Consider the following 14,589-nt stretch of genomic DNA (forward strand, 5'->3'; position numbering starts at 1 on the left):
ATGGCCATTGCAGAAATAACGCGCGTATTCATTTAACATAAGAATCGTGCCACAACCGAGGATGTGAATAAAAGCAAACATGTTAGGCTAACGGACAAATATGAAAGGACAAAGGGTCAAAACACGAACAAACACAATATTTGTTTCCACAAACAAGTCCAACATCGCCACGGCCATCTCTCGGCAAGTTGGAGTAAGAATGACCCCATCAAGACGGCATGACATCGTTCATGGCACGAAAGTCATTGAATTGGTTGGAGGGGCATTTTCCTGGAATGCCCACCACCATAAGGCTACCCTGCAGTTACTTCGCATTCGAACAATTTTTCGACAATGGACTTCATGCTGTGGGCTAGGCTTTGAGGGCGAAGTCTTCTTGGACAAGCCAGCGAACGTTATTTTCATCGTCTCACCACCTGCCAATTGTATCAGCCATTTCTGTGATTGCAAGGCAATGCCCTACTTTTTTACTTGTTTAGGCGATCATCGGACGATGTCACACTCGTTTCTCCTTGGTTCACATCACGTCATTTGTGTATCCTACGACCATGAATCAGTTCATACTCGCGCCGTATATATGCTGTTCCATTGGTGACCCTGAAAAGACTCCTACTCTCGACGAGCTCGAAGGTGCGAAATCGCTGTTGGTTGTGTGTGTGTGAACGTTGTAGTGTGAGTGTTGGTGAAAGTACGTGCACAGAAAATGGAAACCCTGTTTGACAAGACCCCTCTTTGGTGTTCGCGAGAAGCACTGGCAAGAGCAAGGCCCCCACTCGTATTAACTATCACGCCAGCAGTCAGTCAGAAATCTGCTGCACCAACCGACCTTTCAGAACGGACATTACATGCATTCTGTTTTGCTTTGCTGTTTTACTCATTATTTTGTTACAGTTAATACATCTAGCCTGAAGAGAACCCCTCCGTTCATCGCTTCCCCTTTTCAAGTTGGGGACATTCTTATTCCTGGTCACGTAGAAGGTGCGCGTACCAACCTTACGGACGCGCCCAGAGGCAGCACAACCCGAGGGACAAGCGGGGAACTGCGCCTTCGCCATTTGCCAAGCGGGCAAATACATCTCCCACGCAGTCCGTTCTCAACATCTTTTGACAGAAACATAGCATAATACCATTTTTATGGCATGAACCCTAACGTCTTTTTCGACATGAAACGCTAAAATTCCCTAATTGGAGCTGCGGGGTATCGATCCCCGTACCTCTCACATGCTAAGCGAGCGCTCTACCACTTGAGCTACAGCCCCGGTAATTCTCAAATATGACGTCAATAGTTGCACGCCCTGGCTGACCGGCTGGTCAGCCTACACTTGGGGTGGATCCGCTCCCGAAGAGCTGATCATGCTGAGGTCAGCCGATTGTCTCCTGTCTCCCGACGAGTAGGCTCATCATGCCGCATTAGCTGTTTCCGTGGTGTAGTGGTTATCACATCCGCCTAACACGCGGAAGGCCCCCGGTTCGATCCCGGGCGGAAACATCGTTTAGTCTGTAGAAACCTACGGTTGCAGTGCAACAACGGCACAAGACGAGTCAACAAAAGACACGTCGGGTTCGTACGTAATCATATGATTTCCCCATGAAAGTTTGACGTAATACAGGACGACGGATTTCCATTTATTCCAAATGTCGCAAATTTTCCAAATTCCATTTCCTGGCATTCCAAACATTTCTAAAGTTGACGTTGTAACTTGCATGAATGAGGACAACAAAGCCTTATTTTTGCGTCCGATATCATACCATCGTGCTCCAAGTTCGTGTGGATTTCAGTTTTTTGCAAATTAACTGATTTTAAAACATCAGGGCTGTTGAGAAATCACATCAGGTGAAAATGGCTTTTTAACATGAGATATAAAGATCTATCATAAAAGGCATCGATAGAAAGAGCATCGATCTTATAGACTTCAGGATAGCTTGCGGAATTCATTGCTTAACTTGTTGCAATTTGTCGGTTCCGGCCATCACATTAAGCTGCCGTCGCCGGGCTTAAAATAAATGTTTTACTTTTGAAAATATGGAGGTAAGAAGCAGACGCGATAGAATCAGCTTACTTGTAACTATTCTGATGGTTAAGTGGAAAACGCTGCTTCAAACAAAATTCCACCATTTAGTAAATATGGCCCTCAATATTTTATCGTTTAATTGTGTCATGCAACGTTTCTATGAAAACAGAGTGGGTGCCAAACTGGCCGAGCGAAATTGTCACCGCAGTGCACGGGTTGATTCACTTGTAATGCTTTAACTTTTCGACAGCTGTCGTGCTAAGTGGCGCGTTGTTGAGCATTTGATTTCCATTTCGATTCATCAGTAATTGTATGACAACTAAAGTTTACGGAAGACCGTAGTCAGGAGATACGGGCCTATTTTACTCGCCACGCGGCTGTTTTTACTTGCGATGAGTATTGGTCTTGATGTAGCTTGGTGAGAGAAATGACGCACATTGCGCACTATCCTTACATCACCAGGCAGTAATTAGGCACCAGCACAAATCTTTATGGACAACTGGAACCGTAAATTGTGATAGGACACGCAGATACTTGCTTGCAATGCGGACTGTTTTTATACAGTTTTGATGGAAAATAACGCACATTACAACGCATTATGTACAATCAGTCAGTTAATTTAGGAACTACCGTGAGCCTTCACGAAAAAATGAAATAAGAAAGCACTGACTCTGTGATGAAATATTCGCCTGTTTTTTGCGACGCGCATAGCTCCAAAGCAATTCTGGAACAGCGAACGCGCATTGAAATTCATTCGATTTCAACGGTTTTACATAATGCATCACATCGAGGTCAGAAAACGTACTCGAAAACCCAGTAGCTCATATGAGTAGGTTAGCACAATTGTTTATCTTATTTTCATTCAAACTCGGCAAGTTTTAAGTGAATCAGTCACAACGCGGTCGTTGTAAAAGTCTGCTGGATTTCTGAGTGACGGAGCGGATTTTCTCATTACCGGTCCTCAACCTAACTGATGCAGTACGCATTCACCTAACTGATTCCGTACGCATTTGAAGCATATAGACATGACTACCTCGCAATGCACTCAACGGAGAAAGAGACTATTCCACGTCTACGGTGTGGACAAGTTTATTTTTTGTCTGGATTTCTGTTCCAGTATTTTGGTTACTTAACTAACGAGCATATGATGAGGTGTCAAACGCTGAGTGAAAGCAAAGACATGAATGTTTCGGTTCTTCACCGTGTGGCTGATTCAGTATGGCCTCCCGGGTATTGGTTCGGTTCTGCTTAACTTCTCGAGACGGTTTCAACGCATCAGTCAAACAGGGCCCAGGAACAGCTCCCGCAAGCTATTTGTGAATGATTCGGTTACCTAGGCTTCTTGGTTTGTTAATGACGACAGGGCTACCTGAACAAGGGAGGATATCTTAAAGGGCGTTTTAGCTCCGATAATGAATGACGGTTAAATTACGCGTGACATTCAGCGACTGTTTAAGATTCAACGCCCAAGACTGCCGGGATAACGTAATGAAGTCAGAAAATATCGGCGAACTTTCACCTAAATGGATTGTTCTAGACAGAAATAGAGGCGGGACAAACTATTCAAAGTTTCCCGAATCTCTAGGCTTTTGAAAGCGATGGAAGATCAGGTCTTCTCCGCATCAGATCATGGAATGCACAGAACCGTTTGTTTCGTGCACCCGCGGCGATTTAACGATGTGGAAAATTGCTGCAAAACAAAGATTACGTGAGAACTGTTAAAGGAGTAACGGCTCTGATTCAAATATCAATTACATTAATTCGATTCTTCTATCTAAAGTAAAGAATGGCAGCCCGTGTTTAAAATGCATTGGGAATAATACCAAATCTAACGCAACCTGTAGCCGGCATTTAGATATCGTTACATGCCAGCAAACCATATATTTATTCTATTGCCATTCAGCTGTGAACTGACTTCGGGGAAAGTAGATCGGTCTAGTCGAAGCGTCAGGTTCATTATACCGACAAATGGTAACTGTCACTATACTCCTGAGCATTGATGGAGCGAACCCCTTGCAATGTACAAAAACCTGAGCCTTACCTGTTTAGAGGGTCATCGTTGCGTGTCCTGAAAGCTAGACTGGGCTGGGAAGCTATCATCCCTGGAGGGTTGGGTGACTGTGTCACCATTGATTAAAGAGAGCGAAAGAAATCAAGATGTTTAAATGATTTAGAATTCAATTAGAGTTACTTTTAATCTATTTAGATGCGATTCGTACAAGAGACGCAAGGGGGTGTCGAAGTTTCATTTAGCATTTTTACGACGTAGGTCTTGCGCCGTGACAACATCGGCATGTGAGAGGTAAATTCTGAGACACATCCTACGTCACGTGCTGTGCTGAGTCCATTGTACTCGACATAATGGGCAAGTGTACGTTCATACAAGCAGAGCAGTGAAAAGGGACAGCTGATTCATGCGGACAGTCATTTGACTGAAGGCTGCTGTACATAGGTAACAATCTGATCAGATATGACATGTCTGCCTGTTGATCAGTCACTACAGGTTTCTCGTGAAGACGTTTGCGAAAGATGTACTCGACAAAGACGGCATAAAGTCCCAGCCAGTAAATCGCTTTGCGGTTGGCATTAGGGTAGGCAGTCTCTCCTCAGGGGCAGGACCATACCTGGGCGATACCAAGGATGAAGAGCCACCCCGGGCCACAGGATAACAATGTATTACCTGCGAGCTGTTGTCATACCTTTTGCCAGCTGAAACTGGCATAAACAGCCCGGGTGGCTCTTATAAAACAGGGACGGTGCCCGCTAGACGCTGTGGAACTTGCGACTCGGTGCAGTCATCACATATTTCTCTTAAAGACCTTTACGAAAGATGTGCGCGGCGAACACGACATAAGATCTCAGCGAGGAAATACCTGCGTGACGGGTAGGCCCTCAGGGGCAAGGACGCTATCTGGGCGACACTCAGGATGAGCGCCTTCTGTATTAGCGGGAAAGACGTGTAGTTATACGTTTTTACTGTTCACCGAAGTGAGCCCGAACGCCTTGCGTGAAAGAGCATGACATGTCGAGAGAAAGAGTAATTAACATTACAAACGTGCATTCAAGGGTCTTGAAAACCCAATTTGACAGCATATTGGTCAATAGTACTCCACCCCGACCCTGTGTGCCACCGGTGGGGACAAGTGGAGCAAAATTGTGGAGCCAAAGTTGATAACCGGTATCACGAATGAATGCAGCGTATCATTATAGGGGGTGGGGGAGGGCGAATGCATGACATTGTTAGCAAGTTTTTAGATCATAAGGGCCAGTGGGAGCAGCGAAAGATCAGCATAGGTTAAGGATGGTCGAATAAAATTTGTATTTGAAGCCCATTCTTGTTGAAGCCTAAGACAGGCTGCGGGGAGGAGGCAAGATGCCCAACAGGTCGTTCGTAACCCAACTCGTGTTGTACGGGTGTGGTAGCGGAGAACCATTCTGTTGACTCCTCTCGATATAATTATGTCCCTAACCTCAACGTCACCCTACATCCCGAGCAGTGAAGTACCTATATGTCTCACAAGGTACTGGCCAACCTCACACTTGCATATAGTCTGAAGAGAGCACAGGGTGCAACACATTACTGAGTGCAGTTTCTTTCCAAGACGACCGGGCTGCCTGAACATGTGAGGACATTCCCAACATCGAATGAAAAGAGCATGAACATATCGAAGATTTTTAATGTCCTAAAACTACCTTTAGTGGAGTTCTAAGGCACCAGAACTCTTACAAGAGTATTCAAGAGAATGTTGCAAAAGTTGCAGTATGTTGCAATAGAAGTATACTGTTTAACGAATCAAGATAGCGCCCTAAAACCACCTTCAGTATTTTGTTAGGCATTAAATATCCTGAAGGCCAATTTTTATACTTGTTGTAAAAAGTTACAAAAGGTTCCAAGAGTGATTTACGGTAAAACGAAGCGTCAAGGAGCTTGAGGATCACTTGCATTGTTCTCACAAGGCCCCTCACGAAGCCATAAAGAAAATGTTGTCAAATTTCTCAAAACCATTGCAAAGCGCAGCGCGCACCCCGATGTAACGTACACATGCATTTCCAAACGGACACTTGCGGAGGTCTTTTGCGCTCACGTACTGTCATGCGCATGCGCACTTTTGTCGTGGAACCAACGTTACTGCCCTGGGATGGAAGTACGTAAAAAATCGGGAGGCTGAAAACCAAACTTAGAAAACAATGCCAGGCTTGGAATGGAGGGGTCCTGCTCTCTCACGCTGAGATAGGCGAATGACATCCAGCATGCAACTAAATCGGATACCGTGATATGGAACGGGACGCCCTCCATACATTGTCTGCGTGGGGGGCGCCGCGTATTCAGGCTTTGGTCTGGGGTGAGCCTCTGCACGGCCGACCATGTGGTAGCTTTTAAGCGTTTGCGTAAGCTTACTTAACGTTCGGATTTGATTTTTCCTTTTAGGGCGTATCTGATGCCTTTTATGATGAGCATTTACCAAGCATCTAAGTTCTATGTTTATCCATTTTGGCCAATGGCCCGCTCAAGATGTATCCCGTTCGGCGGGTTGCCAATGGGCACATGTAGCAGCGCTATATACCAATTTAGCTTTGTAGGGCACCCCTCCAGGGGTTTTCGAAAATCAAAGCAGCGATTTGGAGCTGCGGGGTATCGATCCCCGTACCTCTCACATGCTAAGCGAGCGCTCTACCACTTGAGCTACAGCCCCGGCGATTCTCCAACATGAACTCAATAGCTGGGGCGCCATGGCTGACCGACTGGTCAGCCTTCACTTGTGGTGGACCCGCTCCCAAAGAGCTGAACATATCGAGGTCAGCCAGTCAGCTCCTGTCTCCTGACGGGCTGGCTCATTTCGAGCGATTAGCTGTTTCCGTGGTGTATTGGTTGTCACATCCGCCTAACACGCGGAAGGCCCCCGGTGCGATCCCGGGCGGAAGCATCATTTAGCTTGAAGAAAAGCCACCGATGTTGCATAAGCCCAGCATCAAGATAGCTGACAGCAGATCTGTTAGGATGGCATGACGTCACCCGTTCCAGTCACGCTTTGTGCTACATGATGAAAAAGGTTGGGCATGACTACTGGTCGTTACAGAAATGACACGTGTAACCGATTAACCTAAGGGTTGTATGATAACTGAAAATGTGAATAAAAGTAAACATGTTAGGCTCACGGACAAATATGAAAAAACACCATGAAAAGGGCCAAAATACGCACAACAACGATATTTGCTTAAGCAAACAAATCCAGCACTGCTATAACCAGCTCTCGGCAAGTTCGATGGCCCCATTAAGACGGCACGACATCGTACACGGTACGGACTTCAATGAATTGGTGGGAGGAACATTTCCCTGGAACGCTCATCACCTTAAGGCTACCATGCAGTGACTTCGCACTCGCCCAATTGGTCGACAGTGGACCTCATGCTGTGGGCTAGGCCTTGAGGACGAAATCCTCTTGGACAAGCCAGCTAACATTTATCCTCATCGTCTCACAACCTGCTAGTTGTAGCAGCCAGTTCTGTGATTGAAAGGCGATGCCTTAATTTTATTGGTTTAGGCGTCCATCAGTCGATGTCGCACCCCTTTCTCATTGGTTAACATTACGCCATTTCTGTACCCTACGACCATGAATCAGTTCCGACGTGCGCTGTATATATGCTGTTCCCGTGGTGGCCCTGGAAAGGCTCCTGCTCTCGCCAAGCGCGAAGACGTAGAATCGCTGTCGGTTGTGTGTGTGTGGGGGGGGTGGGGGGTGGTGTGTGTGTGTGTGTGTGTGTGTGTGTGTGTGTGTGTGTGTGTGTGTGTGTGTGTGTGTGTGTGTGTGTGTGTGTGTGTGTGTGTGTGTGTGTGTGAACGTTGTAGTGTGAGTGTTGGTGAGTGTACGTGCACAGAAAATAGAAGCCCTGTTTGACAAGACCTCTCTTTGGTACTCGCGAGAAAGACTGGCAGGAGCCAGGTCTCCACTAGTATTAATTATCGCGCCAACAGTTAGAAATCTGCTGCACCAACCGACCTCTCAGAAACGGCATTACATGCATTCTGTTTGGTTTTGCTTTTTATTCATTACTTTGCAACAGTTAATTCATGTAACATGAAGAGAAGAGAAGAGTAACCCTTCATTCATCGCTTCCTCCCTTTCAAGTTGCTGACATTCTTATTCCTGGTCACGCAGGAGCTACGCGTGCCAACCTTACGGACGCGCCCAGAGGCAGCACAACCCGAGGGACAAGCGGGGAACTGCCCCCTCGCCATTTGCCAAGCGGGCAAATACATCTCCCGCGCAGTCCGATCTCCACGTCTTTTGACTGCAACATTTTGACGCCATTTTTCATGGCATAAGCCCCCACGTCTCTGTCGACATGTTAACGCTAAAACCCACGTTATGGAGCTGCGGGGTATCGATCCCCGTACCTCTCACATGCTAAGCGAGCGCTCCACCACTTGAGCTACAGCCCCTGCTGTATCCCGAAATGACGTGAATGGTTGGGACGCCATGGTTCACCGACTGGTCAGCCTTCACGTGAGGTGGACCCGCTCCCGAAGAGCTGGTCATGTCGAGGTCAGTCGGCCGGCCCCTGTCCCCCGACCGGCTGGTTTGTCAGGTAGCATCACCTGTTTCCGAGGTATTGTGATTATCACATCCGGCTAACACGCGAAAGGCCCCCAGTTCGATCCCGTGTGGAAACATCGCGTTTTCTGTAGAAACCCTTCGGTTATAATGCAACACCAGAACATAAGGTGTCAGTATTAGATGCATTGTGTTCGGACGTAATGACCTGATTTCTCCGTGAAAGGTTGGCGCAATTCAGGACAACGGATGTTCCGTTCTTTCGAAATGTCCAAAACTAGCTACCTGCTCGCAATGTGCATTGTTTTGATACAGATTTGATGGAGAATAGCATGCACTGCAAATGCATTCTATATTACCAGTCAGTTCATTTAGGAACTTCCATGAGTCTTCACGAAAAATGGAATAAGAAAGCGTGTAACTCTAACTCTCAACTAACTCTGTGATTAAATATTTGACTTTTTTGCGACGCGCATAGTTCTGAAGCAACTTTTGAACAGTAAACGCGCATTGAAGATCACTTTATTTCAACGGTTTCGTATAATGCATCACATCGAAGTCAGAAGCCCTGCTCGAAATCCCGGTGGGTCATATGGGTAGGTTAGAGCAATCGCTGATTTCATTCGTTTTCAAACTCCGCAAGTTTTCAGTAAACCATTCGGAACACGATTGTTGTAAAAGTCGGCTAGATTTGCCAGCAACGTAAGGAGTTTTCTGACCACCAGTCCTTAGCCCAACTGATTCGGTACGCATTTGAAGTATATAGACATGATTGCTCCGGACTGCACTTCATGGAGGAAGGGTTTACCTCCATGTCCACGGTATGGTATGGACAAGTTCATTTGTTGTCTTGATTTCCGTTCCAATATTTTAGTAACTCAACTAACAAGCATACGCCAAGGTGTCAAAATACTTAAGATGAAGGGTCACTCCAGGTCACAGAACAACAACGTACTAGCTGTACCTTGTGGCAGGGTTTCTGCCGGCTGAAACTGGCATAAACAGTCCGAGTGGCGCTTATAAAACAGGGACGGTGCCCACTAGTGTTTGTGGAACTTGCAACTCGGTGCAGTCACCCCCGTAAATGAATGCAGCGTATGATTATAGCGGGCGGGGGGGGGGGGGGGGGGGGTGGCGAATGCATGGAATCGCAAGCAAGGCGATAGATTATAAGGATAGTGGAAGCAACGGCAGCTCAGCAGAGGGCAGGGATGGACGAATTAAAGCCGTATTTAGAGCCAATTAATCTTGAAACCTAAGACACTCTACGGGGAGTGGAGCTAGATGCCCAACAGGTCGTTCGCGGCCATTTCGTGTTATACGGGTGTATCAGGGGAGAACCGTTCCACGGGCTCCTCTCAATATCATTATGTCCCTTACCTCAACCTTGTGCTACATCCCGAGCAGTGAAGTATCTATGTGTCTTACAAGGTACTGGCCAACCTCACACTTGCATCTAGTCTGGAAAGAGCACTGGGTGCAGCAATTACTGAGTGCAGTTTCTTCGCAAGACAGCCAGGTTACCTGAACATATGAGAACATTCCTTACATCAAATGAAAGGAGGATGAGCATAATGAAACAAGTTGTTGTCCTAAAACTACATTCAGTGGCCTTCTAAGGCGCCAGATCTCTTAAAAGATAATTTTTTAAACGTTCCAAAAGTTGCACAGCGTTGAAAAAGCAACTCACTGCTTAACGAATGTAGATAGCGCCCTAAAACCACCTTCAATGTTTTTGTTAGACATTAAAGATCCTGAAGGCTAATTTTTCAGCTTGTTGCAAAAAGTTGCAGAAGACTGCAAGAGTGATTTACGGTTACATGAAGCGTCATGGAGCTCCAGGATCACTTGCATTCTTCTCACAAGGCTTCCCACAAGGCCATAAACAAAATGTTGCCAAATATCCCAAAAAACATTGCAAAGCGCAGCGTGCACCCGCCTGTAACGTACACATACATTTCGAAACGAACATTTGCTAAGGTGTTTTATGCTCCCGTACTACTTCCATGAGCACTTTTATCGTGGAACCAACGTTGCTACCCAGGGATGGAAGTACGTAGAAAAGATCGGGAGGCTGAAAGCCAAACTTGAAAGGAATGCCAGGCTTGGAAAGGAGACGGTCTTGCTCTCTCACACTGAGGTAGGCGGATGAAATCCAGCATGCAACTAAATCGGACACCGTGATATGGGACAGGACGCCCTCCATACAGTGTCTGCGTGGATGGCGCAGTGTATCCAGGCTTTGGCCCGGAGTAAGCCTCTGCACGGCCGACCATGTGGTAGTTTTTAAGCGCTTGTGTAAGCTTTCTTAACGTTCGGATTTGATTTCTCCTTTTAGAGTGTATCTGATGTCTTTTATTGTGCGCATTTATCAAGGATTTAATTTCTAGACTATTCATTTTGGCCAATGGCCCCCGCAAGACGCATTGCGTTTGGCGGGTTGCGAATGGGCACATGTAGCCGCGCTATATTCCCATTTGGATTTGTAGGGTTCTTTTCCAGGGGAGTGCTAAAACCATACTCAACGATTTGGAGCTGCGGGGTATCGATCCCCGTACCTCTCACATGCTAAGCGAGCGCTCTACCACTTGAGCTACAGCCCCGGTGGTTCTCAAATATGACGTCAATAGTTGGCATGTAATGGCTGACCGACTGGTCAGCCTTTACTTGAGGTGGACCAACTCCCGAAGAGCTGGACAAGTCGAGGTCAGTCGGTCGGCTCCTGTCTCCTGATCGGCCGGCTCATCAGGAGCCGTCAGCTGTTTCCGTGGTGTAGTGGTTATCACATCCGCCTAACACGCGGAAGGCCCCCGGTTCGATCCCGGGCGGAAACATCGTTTAGCTTGTAGGAACGCTACGGTTCTTACATAAGACCAACACAAAGATAGCTAACAGTACATAACTTAGGATGGGATGACATCGGCCGTTTCCCATCACGATTTGTGCGACATAATGCAAGAAGTTGGCATGACTATTGATCATTACAGAAATAACGCGGGTAATCGATTAACATAAGAATCGTACCATAACCGAAAATGTGAATAAAAGTAAACATGTTAGACTCACAGACAAATATGAATGGAGATTACGCAAAAGGGTCAAGACACGAACAAACACGATATTTGTTTCCGCAAACACGTCCAGCACCGCTACCGCCATCTCTCGGCGTTGAAAAAAATGACCCAATTAAGGCGGCATGACATAGTACATGGCTCGGACTTCATTGAGCTCGATGGAGGAACATTTCCCTGGAATGTCCATCACCTTAAGGCCACCATGCAGTGACTTCTCACTCGCCCAATTGTTTGACAATGGACTGCATGCTGTGGGCTAGACCGTAAGGGCGAAGTCCTCTTGAACAAGCCAGCTAACCTTATCTTCATCGTCTCACCACCTGCCAGTTGTATCAGCCAGTTCTGTGATCGCAAGGCGATTCCTACTTTTTTGTTGGTCTAGGCGACCATCGGACGATGTCACACTCGTTTCTCATTGGTTGACATCATGCATTTCTGTATCCTACGACCATGAATCAGTTCCGACGCGTGCCGTATATAGGCTGTACCGCTGGTGACACTGGAAAGGCTCCTACTCTCGGCGAGCTCGAAGACGCGGAATTACTGTCGGTTGTGTATGTGAACGTTGTAGCGTGAGTGTTGGTGAGTGTAAGTGCACAGAAAATAGAAGCCCTGTTTGACAGGATCTCTCTTTGGTTTTCGCGAGAAGGACTGGCAGGAGCCAGGTCTCCACTATTATTAACGATTACGATTTACGAATATTAGTTATTTTTATATTTTATTATTATTTATTTTTATTTTATTAATATTATTTATATAATATATTAACGAATACGATTACGCCAACAGTTAGAAACCTGCTGCACCAACCGACCTCTCAGAACGGACATTACATGCATGCTGTTTTGTTTTGTTTTTTACTCATTACTTTGCAACAGTTAGTTCATGTAACATGAAGAGAACCCCTTCATTCATCGCTTCTCCCTTTTCAAGTTGGTGACATTTTTATTCCTGGTCACGTGGAATCTGCGCGAACCAACCTTACGGACGCGCCCAGAGGCAGCACAACCTGAGTGGCAAGCGGGTAACTGCCCCTCGCCATTTGCCAAACGGGTAAATACATCTCCCGCGCAGTCCGACCTCCACATCTTTTGACAGAACCATTTTGATGCCATGTTTCATGGCATAAGCCCCGACGTCTCTGTCGACATGTAAACCCTAAAATTCACGATCTGGAGCTGCAGGGTATCGATCCCCGTACCTCTCACATGCTAAGCGAGCGCTCTACCACTTGAGCTACAGCCCCTGCGATATCCCAAGATGACGTCAATAGTTGGACGCCATGGTTCACCGACTGGTCAGCCTTCACTTGAGGTGGACCCGCTCCCGAAGAGCTGGTCATGTCGAGGTCAGTCAGGCGGCCATTACATGCATGGCCGCAAACCCCCGACCGGCTGGTTTGTCAGGTAGCATCACCTGTTTCCGAGGTATTGTGGTTATCACATCCAGCTGACATGCGAAAGACACCCGGTTCGATCCCGGGTGGAAACATCGCGTAGTCTGTAGAAACCCTACGGTTATAGTGCAACACCAGCACAAAAGAGTCAATATAAGATACATTGTGTTTGTACGTAACGACCTGGTTTCCCCATGGAATGCTGGCGCAATTCAGGACAACGGATGTTCTGGGTTTTTTTCCTCAAATGTCCCAAACTTTTCCAAATTCTGTTTCTTGGAATTCCAAATATTTCCAAAGTTCATGTTGTCATTTGCATGAACGAGGGCAAAGACAAATGTTAGATTTTTAGGCGGCCGATATCATACTGTCGTGGTCCAAGTTTCTATGAATGTCAGCTTAGTTATTTTCAACACAAATTGATTTTAAAACATCAGAAAGCTGTTCAGAAGCCACATTAACCAACGAAATTTTTTGAACATGGGTTCAAAAGTTTCATCATAAAAGCCATCGATAGAAAGAGTATCGATGTTAATGACTACAGGACAGCCTACGAAATTCATTGCTTACCTAGTTGCAATTTGTTGCTTCCGGCTGTCCAACTAAGCTGCCGTCGTCGGGCTTAAAGGAAATGTTTGCGTAAGAAATGTTTCAATTTTGTGTTTTCAATTTTGTGTTTTCAAATGTTTTCAGGACCGCCGTCTCGGCAGTCCTGAGCATAAATCTTAACACTTGCCTGGGTGGCCGGCTAGATGCCCTTCGCTGAGGTGCGGGGTCAATTTGACCCCACTCTCTCCTGAAATCTCGGGAACCAGGTAAGCTAGAGACACGGAATTTACAGGGCACGTTGACCTGTACGTGAATGCACTTCGGTCAAAGTTTGATGCTCCTAAGTCATCACCTTTGGGTCAAAGAGGGTCAAACATGGTCAAATTCCAGGATGGTCTCCAAAGTGTGTCCAGAATCTAGATAACTATTTCCATGCAAAAGGTGACACGCTTATTTAAGGTCAGTGACGTTGTTTGACCTTTTGAAGGTCATGGTGGCCAAAATCATACAATACCGCTCTGTGTTTTGCACTTTAATAAGCAAAAAAGATCACGCTAGGAAGTATGTTTCTAAAAAAGCAAAGCGTTGACCTGGACCATTTCAGATCAATGATCTACTCTGACCTCCAAAAAGTTCATGAAAGATGTATAATGCGGTTCCTGCCCTCAGTAAATTCGAAATAAGCGCCAGACTGCCCCTAACGGCAAGCCCTAAAACAATAAAACAGGTTGATTTTGACCTTGGTCTGGCCTTCATACCTGACTTTAGGTCAACGCGATTTGCTTATTCAATACTTGTGTTGTCTAAGAAAGCATCTCAGAGATGTATGGATTCGTCTAACATTCCGTTGTTGCATCAGATTGAACGATTTCCTAGAACCTGGCTTCGCTGAAACCATGGCCTGACTTTAACCTGCCATACGTCAGCGACCTTACAAGGTACATCTATCTTTGTTATAGCAAACGATCCGCTATTCAGTTGTCAACAGCTGTGCAATATGTGGT

At 46.2% G+C, this 14,589-nt stretch overlaps 2 non-coding genes across 2 annotated transcripts; both read left to right on the top strand.

The window, feature by feature from the left end:
• Window positions 1-1,416: 1,416 nt before the first annotated feature.
• TRNAV-AAC (transfer RNA valine (anticodon AAC)) lies at window positions 1,417-1,489 on the top strand. The gene has a single exon. It is a non-coding gene; the product is annotated as a tRNA-Val (tRNA).
• Window positions 1,490-11,327: 9,838 nt separating this feature from the next.
• TRNAV-AAC (transfer RNA valine (anticodon AAC)) lies at window positions 11,328-11,400 on the top strand. The gene has a single exon. It is a non-coding gene; the product is annotated as a tRNA-Val (tRNA).
• The last annotated feature ends 3,189 nt before the right edge of the window (window positions 11,401-14,589 follow it).

The sequence above is a fragment of the Pollicipes pollicipes genome, unplaced genomic scaffold (assembly GCF_011947565.3).
Source record: "Pollicipes pollicipes isolate AB1234 unplaced genomic scaffold, Ppol_2.1 Scaffold_3087;HRSCAF=3621_pilon_pilon_pilon, whole genome shotgun sequence".
Taxonomy (NCBI): domain Eukaryota; kingdom Metazoa; phylum Arthropoda; class Thecostraca; order Pollicipedomorpha; family Pollicipedidae; genus Pollicipes; species Pollicipes pollicipes.